The sequence below is a fragment of the Castor canadensis genome, chromosome 11 (assembly GCF_047511655.1).
Source record: "Castor canadensis chromosome 11, mCasCan1.hap1v2, whole genome shotgun sequence".
NCBI lineage: Eukaryota > Metazoa > Chordata > Mammalia > Rodentia > Castoridae > Castor > Castor canadensis.
This window is the reverse complement of record NC_133396.1, coordinates 104,122,919-104,138,889: the sequence shown is the minus strand read 5'-3', so window position 1 is coordinate 104,138,889 and position 15,971 is coordinate 104,122,919.

Below are 15,971 nucleotides of genomic sequence, written 5' to 3'. Positions count from 1 at the left end.
AGAAGCAAATACAAAAACCACTTGATCATCTCAATAGATGCAGAAAAAGCCTTTGATAAGATCCAACATCATTTCATGATAAAAGCTCTAAGAAAACTAGGAATAGAAGGAAAGTTCCTCAACATTATAAAAGCTATATATGACAAACCTACAGCCAGCATTATACTTAATGGAGAAAAACTAAAACCATTCCCTCTAAAATCAGGAAACAGACAAGGATGCCCACTATCTCCACTCCTATTCAACAGAGTACTGGAATTCCTAGACAGAGCAATTAGGCAAGAAGAAGGAATAAAAGGAATACAAAGAGGTAAAGAAACTGTCAAAATATCCCTATTTGCAGACGACATGATCCTATACTTTAAAGACCCAAAAAAACTCTACTCAGAAGCTTCTAGACATCATCAATAGCTATAGCAAGTTAGCAGGATATAAAATCAACATAGAAAAATCATTAGCATTTCTATACACTAACAATGAGCAAACTGAAAAAGAATGTATGAAAACAATTCCATTTACAATAGCCTCAAAAAAAATAAAAAACTAGGTGTAAACCTAACAAAAGATGTGAAAGACCTTTACAAGCAAAACTATACACTTCTGAAGAAAGAGATTGAGGAAGACTATAGAAAGTGGAGAGATCTCCCATGCTCATGGATTGGTAGAATCAACATAGTAAAAATGTCGATACTCCCAAAAGTAATCTACATGTTTAATGCAATTCCCATCAAAATTCCAATGACATTCATTAAAGAGATTGAAAAATCTACTGTTAAATTTATATGGAAACACAAGAGGCCACGAATAGCCAAGGCAATACTCAGTCACAAGAACAATGCTGGAGGTATCACAATACCTGACTTCAAACTATATTACAAAGCAATAACAATAAAAACAGCATGGTACCTGCACAAAAACAGACATGAAGACCAGTGGAACAGAATAGAGGACCCAGATATGAAGCCACACAAGTATAAGCAACTTATCTTTGACAAAGGAGCTAAAAATATACGATGGAGAAATAGCAGCCTCTTCAACAAAAACTGCTGGGAAAACTGGTTAGCAGTCTGCAAAAAATTGAAACTAGATCCATGTATATCACCCTACACCAAGATTAACTCAAAATGGATCAAGGATCTTAATATCAGACCCCAAACTCTAAAGTTGATACAGGAAAGAGTAGGAAATACTTTGGAGTTAATAGGTATAGGTAAGAACTTTCTTAATGAAACCCCAGCAGCACAGCAACTAAGAGATAGCATAGATAAATGGGACCTCATAAAACTAAAAAGTTTCTGTTCATCAAAAGAAATGGTCTCTAAACTGAAGAGAACACCCACAGAGTGGGAGAAAATATTTGCCAACTATACATCAGACAAAGGACTGATAACCAGAATATACAGGGAACTTAAAAAACTAAATTCTCCCAAAACTAATGAACCAATAATGAAATGGGCACGTGAACTAAACAGAACTTTCTCAAAAGAAGAAATTCAAATGGCCAGAAAACACATGAAAAAATGCTCACCATCTCTAGCAATAAAGGAAATGCAAATTAAAACCACACTAAGATTCCACCTCACCCCTGTTAGAATAGCCATCATCAGCAACACCACCAACAACAGGTGTTGGCAAGGATGTGGGGAAAAAGGAACCCTCTTACACTGTTGGTGGGAATGTAGACTAGTACAACCACTCTGGAAAATAATTTGGAGGCTATTTAAAAAGCTGGACATCGATCTACCATTTGATCCAGCAATACCACTCTTGGGGATATACCCAAAAGACTGTTACTCCAGAGGCACCTGCACATCCATGTTTATTGTGGCACTATTCACAATAGCCAAGTTATGGAAACAGCCAAGATGCTCCACCACTGACGAATGGATTAAGAAAATGTGGTATCTATACACAATGGAATTTTATGCAGCCATGAAGAAGAACAAAATGTTATCATTCGCTGGTAAATGGATGGAATTGGAGAACATCATTCTGAGTGAGGTTAGCCTGGCCCAAAAGACCAAAAATCGTATGTTCTCCCTCATATGTGGACATTAGATCAAGGGCAAACACAACAAGGGGATTGGACTATGAGCACATGATAAAAGCGAGAGCACACAAGGAAGGGGTGAGGATAGGTAAGACACCTAAAAAACTAGCTAGCATTTGTTGCCCTTAACGCAGAGAAACTAAAGCAGATACCTTAAAAGCAACTGAGGCCAATAGGAAAAGGGGAACAGGTACTAGAGAAAAGGTTAGATCAAAAAGAATTAACCGAGAAGGTAACACCCACACACAGGAAATCAATGTGAGTCAATGCCCTGTATAGCTATCCTTATCTCAACTAGCAAAACCCCTTCTTCCTTCCTATTATTGCTTATACTCTCTCTACAACAAAATTAGAAATAAGGGCAAAATAGTTTCTGCTGGGTATTGAGGGGGGGGGGAGAGGGAGGGGGTGGAGTGGGTGGTAAGGGAGGGGGTGGGGGCAGGGGGGAGAAATGAACCAAGCCTTGTATGCACATATGAATAATAAAAGAAAAATGAAAAAAAAAAAAGAATGAGACTGTTATATTGAGGTACATTCCTTGTATTCTGGATGGAACTGAAAAACATCATTTTATTTATTTATGTATTTTTTTTTATTATTCCTATGTGCACACAAGGTTTGGGTCATTTCTCCCCCCTGCCCCCACCCCCTCCCTTACCACCCACTCCGCCCCCTCCCTCTCCCCCCTACCCCCTCAATACCCAGCAGAAACTATTTTGCCCTTATTTCTAATTTTATTGTAGAGACAGTATAAGCCATAATAGGAAGGAACAAGGGTTTTTGCTGGTTAAGATAAGGATAGCTATACAGGGAGTTGACTCACATTAGTTTCCTGTGCGTGTGTGAAAAACATCATCTTAAGCAAAGTTAGCCATGTTCAGAAAGTCAAAAGCCAAATGTTTTCTCTCATATGTGGTATATAGACTTAACGAAAATACAGCAATATTATGAAAAGCAAGTCATACTAAGGGGCGGTCATATATGAGAGGGGTAGGGTAAAAGAAGGAAATTAAGAAGATGAATATGGTTGATATACACTGTATAGAAGAAGGAATATAGAATTTTTAAATTGGTTGAAACCACCATGAGAAAGGGACTAAGGTAAAATGAAGAAAAATAGAGGACATGAACCAAATCAGGTTATAATACATATATACATGGGTATGTCAAAAGGAAACTCCCTATGTACCATTCTTAAACAAGAAAAAATGTCATTTTTCTCCTACAAAATCGATGAAACAAGACTGCCTGGGAGGGTTGGTACCAGTGGCAGGGGAGGTGATGGGGGAGAGGGTGTAGGAGGGTGAATATGGTGCGAATACTGTGTACACATGTATGAAAATATAAAAATGACACCTGTTGAAACTCTTCTAGGAATGGGAGGAGAGGGGTATAAAGGAGAACAATGGAGGGGATGAATTCAAGTCTGATATATTTGATACACTGTAAAAACTTTTGTAAATGCCAAAATGTATCCACACCAAGCAAAACAATTTAAAAAAATGAGACTGACAGAAACTTGAAGGGAACTTATATTGCTATATATAGGGTAGGGAGTGATAGGAATTCCAGATAGGTTAAGAGGGAACATGAAAGCACACCATGTGAGACCTGCTTACCATTTATCTGATAGGGTCCTGCTTTCGCTCAGAGATTTGGTAGAGTAGCAATTTTCTGGCAGAAGAAAAGGCTTCTGGAACGGTCCAAGTTACCCACAGCTGCACAGGATATTGGGAGACTCAAAATTGCTCATAGGCCTCTTCAGGGAAAACTAATGTTCAGAGGGGCCATGGGCCAGAAAGCATCAACTCAGGACAAGGGAGGTCAGAGTGTACAGACTCACTACAGGAAGCTGGGCCAGGGATCATGGACGTTAGCTTTGGTTGCCTACACTTTTCCGAGAAAATCAAGAGTAGACACATCAGAAGAACATGCAGAAGATGCACAGAGAGATGCTCAAAGTCGAGGACCAGGTTCCCTGCAAAGGCCCACAATGATTACAGAGATAAGTAAGAAGTATTGAACTCTCTCCCTCAATTTTACAAGGGCAGGGAGGGTGAGAGGAGAAGAAACAAGCATTGATTTAGAGGAGTCTAACTAGTCCTACTGTGCTCACCAAGTGGTTGCTTCTCTGGAGTAGATGCTGCCTACGTTGACTGTTTGTTTTGAGGCATTTCATAGGCTCAATGGCTACCCCATTTCTCCCATGCTAAGAAACTAACACTCACTTTGTTATAAATAATGATTCCAAGTGGCTACCCCACTTCTCCCATGCTAGGAAACTAACACTCACTTTGTTATAAATAATGATTCCAAGGAAAGACACTACTGTCTTCCCCTTCGGCCTCTGATTCTTGGATGGTCCATTTACACACAGAGCCTCATTTGGGGTTCTATTGCTTCTCCATTTGGATCCATCAAAACAATTTCTTTAAGGTCTTATATCCACGAAAAACATGTTTGTTTGACCTATGAATGTTGATGTGACATCTTTCCAATTGGCAGTCCTAACTCTACTTCCATAGTCAGATTCTGGAGCATCTCCCAATTTGGGTTTCTCAGGTGTGAGTCAGACACCTGTCCAGTGCCTTTCCAATCTGCCTTTCCAACTCTCTAAATGTTATCACTGAAGCCCTTTTCACCATGATGAACATAAGTGACTGGTTCTATAGAGTGGGGAAGGGACTTGTAGTACAAATTTCTCCAAAGAAATTTTCCCTCTTAATATCCAACCTTTTTATGCCTTCACTGTGAGTGACAATGTAAGACTCTCAAACCCAGTTTTTATAATTGGGTTTTGCTTGGTGAATGTTGTACCTAGAAGTTCTACTCCAAGGTGTTTGATTGCATTCTCCAATGTTTTCGGGTTTGTGAAGTATTTGATGAATATGTGAAGAGAAAATGGATGTGAATTCAGCTGTGTAGTGTGGGTAACTAATAAAGATAATGGAGAAAGCAGAAAACTCTGGCGAACTTCCCTTCTTTTTAGTGTTCCACTTTCTTTTTTGTGTCACTTGTTCTTCTGTATCATTTTTCTCATGTTTTAATTTTGAGAAAACTTTCACCTGTACAAACCTCAGTTTTTTTTTTTTTTGGTTGCTACAAGCACAATGCATCCTGCAGATTGCTCTGAAACTAAATGAAAGAAAGGTTAGTAATGTGCTTTACTTTATCTCCACCTGCTGCAGAGCGTGTGTCCCATCCCAAGATCCTTGCTGAGTCACTGACCATTGTACAAGGCTGAGGCAATGTCGTCTTGGATTTCAGGGCCATGGGGCCACAGGGGTCTGCTGGAGCAGAGAGGCACAGTAGGACTGGCCTGCAACCCCTGGATCCTGGGTGTGAGCCTGTCCCTGAGCCAGCCAGCCCAACTCCAGTTTCACATGTGGGGTCAGCATCTACTAGGAACAGAAAAAATGATAGCTTAATTCTTGGAGAAGGCTGTTGGGCTCATAAAAGTGTCCAGCAAGGTGAGTATGCTCAGCTCAGGGGAAACATTTTTCTCAGTAGATTGGAGCCATGTTGGGGTGTGATTATCATCCTCTGCCAATCTTCCTAGCCACAGGGAAAATACTAGGTGACAAAATCCAGACACAGAACAGTGTGGGAAAGGGATAGAATCAGGGCTTTTAGGAAGAGAAAAGAACAGCTCTACCAGGCACTGGCGTTTAACTCTGCTCTACTCTGAATCCCTCTTGAAGGGCCACTGAGAACATGAGGAATCAATTGTGGTGGGTGGTTTTGAAATGGGAACTTGAACAAGATGAAAAGAAGCAAGTTTTGAGTCATAATGCTAGAGGAGAACCAGAATCATCAAAAATTCAAATATTTTCTTTGGGACATGGAGAGCTCCCTGTGTCTGGTGCAGTGATAGCTCAGGCACAGTCACTTGATAGAATTGCTACAAATCCCAGGATGGGGTAAAACAATTCTCAGCCACAAAGTCCATGTTTACCCAGAGCCATCAGGTAGAGGAAATACCTGGCACTGAGACAGCCCCTACAGGGAGCATGGCAGCCCCTCTGTCCTGCTCTGTGTCTCACCCAACAGATGACTGCAGATGATGCTGACAACAGGCCTTCTGCTCTTCAGGCTCCTTGAGAAGCTGGGAGTAGAGCTCACTAAGTAAATGTTTGCAGCAGAAGAAGGAAAGTAAGAGCGGCTCAAGCAGCTTGGACAACAGGAGGGAAACTTCATTTCTTTTTGTTGTGCTTTGTCAAGTTTTCCAGATCACATGTAAAATTTTTCTACCTTCTCTCAAGTTTTAAAATATATTTGTGATCACAAAGAATTATTCCTTATGCTTTTGCTCGAATGTGCTAGCAATAGGATTTGGCTCTTAAATTCTTGAAGGAGAAAAGTATAAGTTTTGCAATATTTTCTGTGCCAGATTTTGAGGTTTACATTACCATGTAAATCAGTTTTAATGATTTACAATCCTAGAATCATGAGCTCCAGAACTCTTGCCCAAAGTGCTACAAACACTTAGCGCATCAGAAAGGGAAATGTATTTCCTGAACAAGAACGAATGAGAGACACACACAACTTTTCTCCTCAGTAATCCATCCAATACGTCCCCTTGATTCTAGGAAGGCAGCCTAGTACAGTGAATTGGAAGCAATTCTAAGATCAAGCTCTGGTTATACTGTAGTGTGACCTTGGATGGGTTAAATAACAGGACTAGACATCAGTTTCCATATCTGCCTTAAAATGATGCTATAGAATAAATGAGATTGAGCATTGAAAGCACCTAGCGCATTGTCTGGCCTAGGCTAAGTTGCATAAGTGTAGAAGGCAGCTCCTAATGTGGCCTCCAAAGATACCCCTGAGATACCCCTGCTGGTGCTCACGCTGTGTGTAGTCCCTCCCCGGAGTGAGTGCTCCACCCAAGACCAGCTTCTGATGAGCAGAATGTAGCAAAAGATGGGGTGTCACTTTATAATAATCTACAGAATTAAAAGATCAAGACTTCCTAGTGGCTTACAGACACTTTCTCTCCTTTATCCTCTCTCTTGCTTAGTTTGACGAAGCCAGCTACCATGTTTGAGATGCCCTGAGGAGAGACACAGGTAGCAAGGTATTCAGTATAGTCTTTTCCAATAGACAGTGAGAAACTGAGGTCTTCTGGTCAGCAGCCAGTAGGAACTGCATCTAGTCAACAATTCTACAAGTGAAACTGAAGCAGATCCTTCTCAGGTGAGCCTTGAGATTTCGCCACCATGGTGAGGGAGGGGTTATATCATAAAAGGGGTGTGCGTGTTCTTCTAGCTTCCTGAAGGTGAGCCACAGGGATCCCACAGCCTCCTCAAACCCACAACAGGGAAGTGATCCATGCAGTTTTAACTGCAGCAGTCTAGGGGAGAAGATATCTGTGCTGGTATTTTGTGGTCTGAAATAAGGAGTCAGCAGGACCCACCTAATTAGCAAGTACTGAAACGTATGGGAAGAAATTCACTATTCTGTGAGCATTGTCCCTGTCATTAAGAGAGCACTTCCCTGAAAAGTCCCCAGGTACCACTACCTCAATTCTCGTCACCTTCAGAGTCCTGAATACTGGTCACATGACCTCAGCCATGCCTCCCCTGTAGTCCCTCCCACCCATCAGACACAGGGACCCATTGTTCTTCCGAGGGACCACAACCAACATGGGCAATGTGTCACAGAATGGCCTTGTTCTTGAAGGAGGAATCATCTCCTCCTTTTAGTAGGCAGATTTCACCTGGGTGTGCTGAACCCAGTTCTCTCCCCAAATCTGTAAATTCTTGCTCATGTCAGGTCTTTCCTTCTTCTTAAGGCTGTGTAGTTTTCTGTTGTATATACAGACCTCATTTTCTTTATCCATATTTTCTTCATTTGCTGATGGACACTAGAGCTGCTTCCATACCCTGGCTGTGGTGAATAGTGCTGCTGTTGTGTCTATACACCGAAGCAGGGTACCTGGGTCATACGCTAATTCTAGTTTTTTGAGGAACCTCCTTAGTGTTCTCCACAATGGCTATATAATTTACATTTCCACAACAGCCCACAAGGAGTCCCTTTCCTCCATATCCTTGCTGGTGCTTATGATCATTCTTCATTTTGGTAATTGGATTCCTAATAGGCATGAGGTAACATCTCTTTGGTTTCAATTTACCTTTCCCTGCTTATTAGAGATGTTGGGAATTTTTCATATATTTCCCGGTCATCCATTTCTCTTCTTTTGATAAGCGTCTGTTCAAATCTTTTGCCCATTTTTCCTAGGGTTAGTTATTTTCTTGCTATTGGTTTGCTTGGGTTCCTTACTTGTTTTGGATATCATTAGCTTCTTATCAGATGTATACTTTGTAAATATTTTCTCTCAAGCCATGGTTGTTTCTTTACTTTGTGGTTTCCTTTGCTGGGATTTTTAGAATGATGCAACCTTGTTTGATAATATTTGATTTTGTTGCCAGTGCTTTTGGAATCCCAGCCAAGAATTCATTGCCTCAACAACTGTCATGGAGGTTTTCCTTTTTTAATATTCTAGTTGATTCATAGTTTCAAGGGTTATGTTTAGTTCTTTATCTGTTTTGAACTGGTTTTTATATATGGAGTGAGATAAAGGTCCAATTACATTCTTCTGCACATGGGTGTTTATACTTAGTACATTTGCCAAAAACCAAATCAACTGATTGTATATACTTGGGCTTATTTCTGGGCTCTCTACCTTGTTTCATTGGTCCATGTGCCTGTTTTTATGCCAGTATCAGATTGTTTTGATTATAAGAGCTTTATAATATATTTTGAAATCAGAGAGTGTGATGCATACAGCTTTTTGTTTTTGTTTTATTTCAGTATTAGGGGTATTTTCTTATTTTATATGAGTTTTAGGGTATTTGTTCTATCTCTTTGAGAATCTTCATCATTGGAATTTTGGTAGTAGTTCCATTGAGTTTGCTACAATTTGTTTTACTCCTGGAAAAAATGTTATTTTCATGAAATCAAATGTATCAAGATTGTAGTATTTATTGGTTTCATATTTTGCTTAAAAGGTTAGCCCTCACTTTAAAATGTTAATACCAGGTATTTGGTAACCTGAGGAGTTAATGGGGGCTGTGTGGGGAATCAGAGTGACAAATTTCCTTTGTTTTCTTCAAATACTGTTGTGGTTTAAATGTTTATGTTTAAATCTTTAATCCACCTGAAATTAACTTTGTTGTCAGCTGGGTGACATCATTGGACAGTATAACAGAGTGACTGAAATATTGGACTTTATAGTCAGTGAGATCTGAGTTAAGTCTGGGTCCTCCATCTTCTGACTATGCAAACTTAAGCAATTACTCAACCTCTCTGGCTTTAGCTTTCTCATCTATGAAGTAGAACTAATAGTACTTACATCATGAACTCTTTTTTGGATTGAAGCAGAGAAAAGCTTCCAACATTCAGTAATTCTTCTATGAATATCAGCTGCTGTCATTATCATAATGTGTATTACTGGACCACACATAGTTGGGTCAGAACCAAACACTTTCAGTTTTAGACTGGTGTCCTTTCCTTCCCACCAGATATCCCTTCCCCAATCTCAGGGGTTGTCTCCTGAACATAAAGATGAGATGCAGGAAGTCAAAACTCTTGTAGGCCAATCTCATAGAGGACTGTAGGTGTTAAGGTCCAAACAGGGTTTTCCTGTTTAGCAGGATTGTCCTGTTTAGCAAAACCCTATGTTTACAAGGAAATTTGTCACTTTGATTCCCCACCAGCCTCAATTAACTCCTCGGGTTATTGAATACCTGAAAACCTCCATACATGAAGGAGAGGGGAACTGGGCATCCCAAGCTTGGGCTAGGACATTTTAAATTTAAATTTTCTATTATCAAATCTATTTGGTTGGGTCATATTCTCCTGTCTTAAGTGAGTTGTTTTGATACACAAATTAATTTTATGTTATATGAACACATTTATATGATTTTTGGCATTCATCAGGTGAAAGTTTGAAGTATGCCTCACTCCTAAGGTGAACACTGTCATTGATGTGTAACCAGAAATACTATAAACCTATGAGATCAAGGGCATCTGTTTATGAATGATTGCAGTGCTCCTGATGGCTGGATTTTCTTGGACTCCCCCTTTGAATTGTTTGTAGCATCATATAGTGTTCTCATTAATTAGTGAGGGAAATAAAAGTATTGTGTAACGCTTTGGACATACATCACATTCTGAGTTCATACATTCAAATGTATAAGTTTTTAGTCTGGGTGTGGTGGCTCACACTTGTAATTCCAGCTATTTGGGAGGCAGAGATCAAGAGGATTGTAGTTTGAGGCCAGTCCTGACCAAAAGTTAATGAGACTCCCAAACAAACAAAGCCAATAATCCTAGCAACTTGGCAGTCAGAGGAGGTACGAGCCCAGCCAAGGCAAAAATGTTAAGCCCAATCTCCAAAATAGCTAGAGTGAAAAAGGCTGAGGTTGTGGTTCAAGTGATAGAGCTCCTGCCTAACAAGCACAAACCCCAGTACCACACACACACACCCCAAAACCAAATGTACAAATTTCAACACTGAAATCAGGCTGAAGAGGAAGAGCCCTTTCTGATCTTGGGATCTGGAGAAGTAGCCACAGGGACAATCCAGGGTCTTCTCTCTGAAGGAGTCCTGAATGAGCTCACCAGTTATTAGTCCCTGTCAGGATACAGGAACAGGATAGGTCACAATAAGACAGGGTAGAGACCTTAAAGTAGCCACAGGAAACTCCTGTCTGGGTGGAAGTAGGGAACCCTAGCATTCCATACTGAGAGGGGCCTGGTAGGTGATCTGTCCCAGAAGAGGGGACTCCACAGAGGAGGGGACTTGTCCTGAGTCACATAGGGCAGAGCCAGACTTGGACCCCAAGATGCACCTTATCAGCTCCCTTATCCTGTGCCTATCCTACCCAGGTTTTCAAACCTTTCTGCACTGTTGTCTGACTCCACTAGGACCTGCACAGCTGATGGAGTCTCATTCTCCTACTGACCTTTCCTGGAAAGGGCACAAATACATGCAGTGTTTATCAGAGCAAAGACTTCTGGTTAGATGAAGGTTAAACAGCCAGCCTGGCCAGACTCCTCACTCCCTGGAAGAAGAAACCACAGAAACACAGGGGTTTCAGATCTCAGCCTATGGGGAAGCATCAGCCACAGAAGCTGAATGATGGTCAACATCTGTGAGGGAGAAGAAGAAAGACAGAGAGACTTAAAGAGAGAAGGGAAGCAGCAAGAGTTCCCTGATCTATAAGATGCTAATCCTGAAGAAGAAGAGAAAGAAAGGGCAGGAAGCAGGTGGGAATTTACAAGGTAGAGTTCAAATTCAAAAACTCAACAGTCAGCAAAGGCATTGTTCATTTTTCTGACACATCACGATCACCACTCAGGAACTAACAGTAGTTTTCCTTTCACCTCCTGTTTGGAACACTAACTCCTCTCTCTGGTGCTGTCTGCACTGTCTCCATGTCTGTCTGGAACCCATACAGGCAGGAATCCTTCTCCAGCAGACATAGGGTCAGCAATCAATCAATGTGGCTATCATCATGGTGAGGAAGTCCCCAAGTCCAGGACAACCCTCACTGAAATTACTGTGTTGATGAAAAATTTTAGTGTAAATTAGGCACCTTCTTTTTTTTTTCTTCCACAGGTCCCCTTCCACCCCAATGTGCATGAAAGGATTACACACACACACACACACACACACACACACACACACACACACACACACACAGAGTATGGGCATTGAAAACAGTGTCTTCTGCTTGCTAGGCAAGAACTATACCACTTGAGTCATGCCTTCAGTCCTTTCCTTTAGGTTGTTTTTCCGATAGAGTCTTATGGTTTTTTCCCTGGCTGGTCTTGGACCATGATACTCCCAGCTATACCTCCCAGGTAACTGGAATTACAGGTAAATGCCATCATCCTTGTTGAGATAGAGATTTCACTAATTTTTTTGCATCAGCTGGCCTTGGACTATGATCCTTCTAATCTCTGTCTCCCAAGAAGCTGTGATTATAGGTATGAGTTATCATGCCCAGCCCAATGTGTTTAATATTTTAAGAATGGTAAGGACAAATTTTCTACCACCACCCTCATTATCACACTTTCATCACCCATCTTTCTCCCCGAGACAAGGGTGAACTTGAACAGGGGAAGATCCATAAACCAAAGAAAATTGCATCCAACTGTGGAATGTCCATCTTCTAGAAAAGAAGCAGAACCAATTAGGGGTGGTATTCCTTCTGACAGCCTCTGATCAAAGCAGTTCAGAACCATGGAGGTCAGGCTCATGGGACAAATAATTTCTTCACTTCCTAGTTCCTGTATGACCCTGAACTGATCACTTTCTTTTTCTCTCCTTAGATTATTAACCATTAAGCATGGCAGACTCTTAGAGACAAACTCTTGTATTAGTATACCTTCAATGCATTCTTTCCTTTTGTGTCAGCTACAACCTTCTGGAGAAACCTAAGCATGACCAGAGGTGCTTCTGTCTCCCATTTCAACATTTTGAACATGTGCTTCATGACCTCAAGTTGATGGTGCCCCAGACCATGTCTGCTGTCTTTCCTTCCTGGACTATGACTTTAAACTGAGCATTGTAAGGAACGTACTCCTTAACTGAGCAAGCTCAGGGATGTGCCACCCCTACAGTGCTTTGCTATAGGACTATATGTTGGCTCCTAAGTAAAACCCCATTTCTTCTGTTCAGGGAGGGCGTTGTTTTGGGAGTTACTCCTTTGCTCTCTTGAACTCCTGCAGGTAATAAACCTTTCTCTACTGTTTTATTTTTTTTGCCCTGCTTATTTTTGACTTTGTACTCACCAAGGTGCAAACCTATTGCATTCAGTTACAACATTGCCTATCCCTAAAATGAGAAATTCTAAGTCCTTTTTTCCCTTTTTTCTTTCATACTTCTTTCTTTTTCCCTTTTGTCCATCCTTCCTTCTCTCTCTTCTTTCATTCCTTTTGTAATTTTCTATCCCCAGTGCCTATGAAGAAAACACTGGTACAATTTAACATATTTATCCATTTAAATATCATTGTAAAAATGCTAAAGATCTTTATTTTGCTGTGCTCAAGTTATCTTCTGAGGGGATCCAACCCCCTTGGTATTGCAGAGTTTATTACTCATTCAATACCTGTTTCTCAAGTGCTCTCCAATCCACTACATTTCATATTATTAAAGTAACTTGTGATACTCCAAGGAGGAGGTCTCCAAAAGGGAGGAGGCCTCTGCCTGGCCTTTGTGTACCGAATTCATGATGTTGTTACCAGAAAGAATTTTAGAACACATCAAGGTAGAGACTAAGGTTTATTAGTAAAACAAAGCAAAGCAAAGCAAAGGATAGACAGGAACATAGTACACAGCAGGCACATCTGGTAAGAGGTGCAATGGGTGTTTTAACACCAAGAATGTATGTATGGTGAAAAAGTGGATTGAGGTTTGGCTTGAATTTACCTTAGGAAAAGTGATCCTCATTTTTCTGACACCTGGTATAATTAGTTGCTTTTGTTGTTATACTGCCTTCTCAATTTGGCCTAAAGATTTTAGATTTTAAGGTTGATCTGTTGATTAAATTTGAGTCACTACGGCACAGATGTTTGAACATCCCTTTAAATAAAGGATGAGTCCTGCTAGATGCTCCCTTCAAGACATGTGTCCATCCTGGAATTAAGTATTTTTCTTTGTAGACATGTTTTATGCCCAAAGGAGTCATTTCCACAAGGGTTCTTTCCCAGGATAAATGTCTTTCTTTAAGATATCCTTGTTCTGTTCTCAGAACACACTATTTTTGGGCAAGTGGACAAGGTCAGGGGAAGAGAGATGCTGTTTTTTCCTTTTTTAAATTTTTAGTAAATGTTTCAGTTTGCTGAGGAAGTATAAGGCTTAAAGCAGAGAAGACAGTATCTGTATGTTTTAATTGAGCTATCATTAACATAACACATATTTTATAAATTCTTGGCTGCTGTTTTCCATGCCTTTATTTCCCTGATCTATCCTAGCTCAATATGATTCCTGAAAGTTCTTTTAGTGAATGGTATATTTAAAAAATTCCAACAGTAACTTCCTTCACAAAAATTCAGATCCATACATCTTGTTATTTTCTCATTAGTTTCTGTTTTATTTCTTTAGATGTTTAAACATAATCTTATGTCATAAATGTGACATAAAGTCATAAATGTGATGTATAGCTTATGTGACTCAGAATAATTAGGTCAGTATCTTTTTCAGTTCTTCTTTTATTTAACTTCCCATAACCTCTTTGCCCTTCCTCATTTTTATTTTTATTTTTGTAAATGGAATTTATTAAAAGTTAGGGAGGGGGATTACAAAAGACAGGGTGCTTTTCTTTTCCAGGAGCTTTGAAAACTATGCTCACCTATAGGAAGGGAAGAACCTGATGATTTCCAACCAATAATCAATGAGTGGGAAGGGACATGGGTGATCCCTGGGTCAGGTGAGGGTGTTTTGTGTTGTCCTTGAGCTAGGGTGTTGATAACCTACATACATTTGTAATTGAATAGAAGCCTCAGAGAAAGAGAGGAATGTAATATGAAATGCAATAATCTTCCTCATTTTTATTACTGCTCAGTTTCTGCTCAGTTTCAGTTTCCTGTAAAACCATATTTTCTTCCAAATACCCATAAACATGTGGGTATAAAACCCACTTTGGGAGGCTGTTTGTTCTTTTTTATAATAAGGAATTAATGATATCCAGCTTCTTGAATCTATGTATCTTACCTCATGGAAATTGGAACCACATTCTGGCATCTCCATGAATCTGAAATAAAGACTAAGGTACATGGCTATAAGGAAAGGCAGGCAATTTAGAAAGGCAAGGGAGAGCATCAGTAAAAAAATAGAGACCAGGGAAAAATCGTAAATATTAAACTTTGGAGGCGTAAATGAAACAAAGGGGAATCTTTGGGCAGAGCCAGAGCAGCCCTGTGCTCTGAGCCACTCTGTCTCTAGATCCACTTGAGCCACACCTCCAACCCTGCTTCCATAGTTATGTGGCCAGAGCTAGTTGCAAATTAAATATCAGTCTGGGAGTCTTGGGGGGAGATGGCAAACCTTTCTTCAGATGAACTGGCCTACCAACAGCCCTGAGTCCCCCACCTCCGATAAGGTGCAGGTCCAGTGCAAGCCATTGGAGTAGCCAAACTCCATCCTTAGATCTGGCCATATGTCAGTGCTAGCCACATGGTGGACACTACTTTACAAATGGAACTCCTGCCTGGTGGTGAGGCAGGCTAAACTTAGGGAAAGTTCAGGACTCGTAGAAACTTAATATTACATTTCAGATTGACTACCTTCATCTGGCCTGGGAACTGCCCATGCCCCTCCCATTGAGTGGAAATCACCTGGTTCTGCCTTTCCCATGGGTAGCATAGGTTTTAAAAGTACTTGGAAAAGAGAAGTAGGTTCTCTTGGCCTCCAGATTCCACCTGGGCCCCTCCACTCTTCCTTTTCTAGTTCCCTTCCTTAACTTTTAATAAACTCCATTTACACACATGTGTCCGGTCATGGATTCTACCTGTGGGACACAAAGAATTTGGAAGTCTTCTGATCATGTTATGGGAAACTTGAACAGAGACACAAGACACTGAGACAAGGAAGCAACACTTTATTGTGCCGGTACAGACTCAGTGGACTCGTGTCCAAAGGCTGAGCACAAGAGCAAAGGAATCTCACCTTATATACTGTTGCAAGCAGGTTACAGAGGCAATAATTAAAAAAAAAACCCCACAAGGTTTAACCCATATATGGTTACATGTGATTCTATTGGCTACTTCAGCCTAGTGCTAAGTGCCCTTCTATCCCAGTGCTACGTGACCCACTTCACATTTGGGTTCTTTAGGTTTTATCTCTCTGCTATGCCATTCCTTCCCCTCTGCTATTTTTTTTATCAGAACGTAGGCCTGTCTGTTTCTCTTC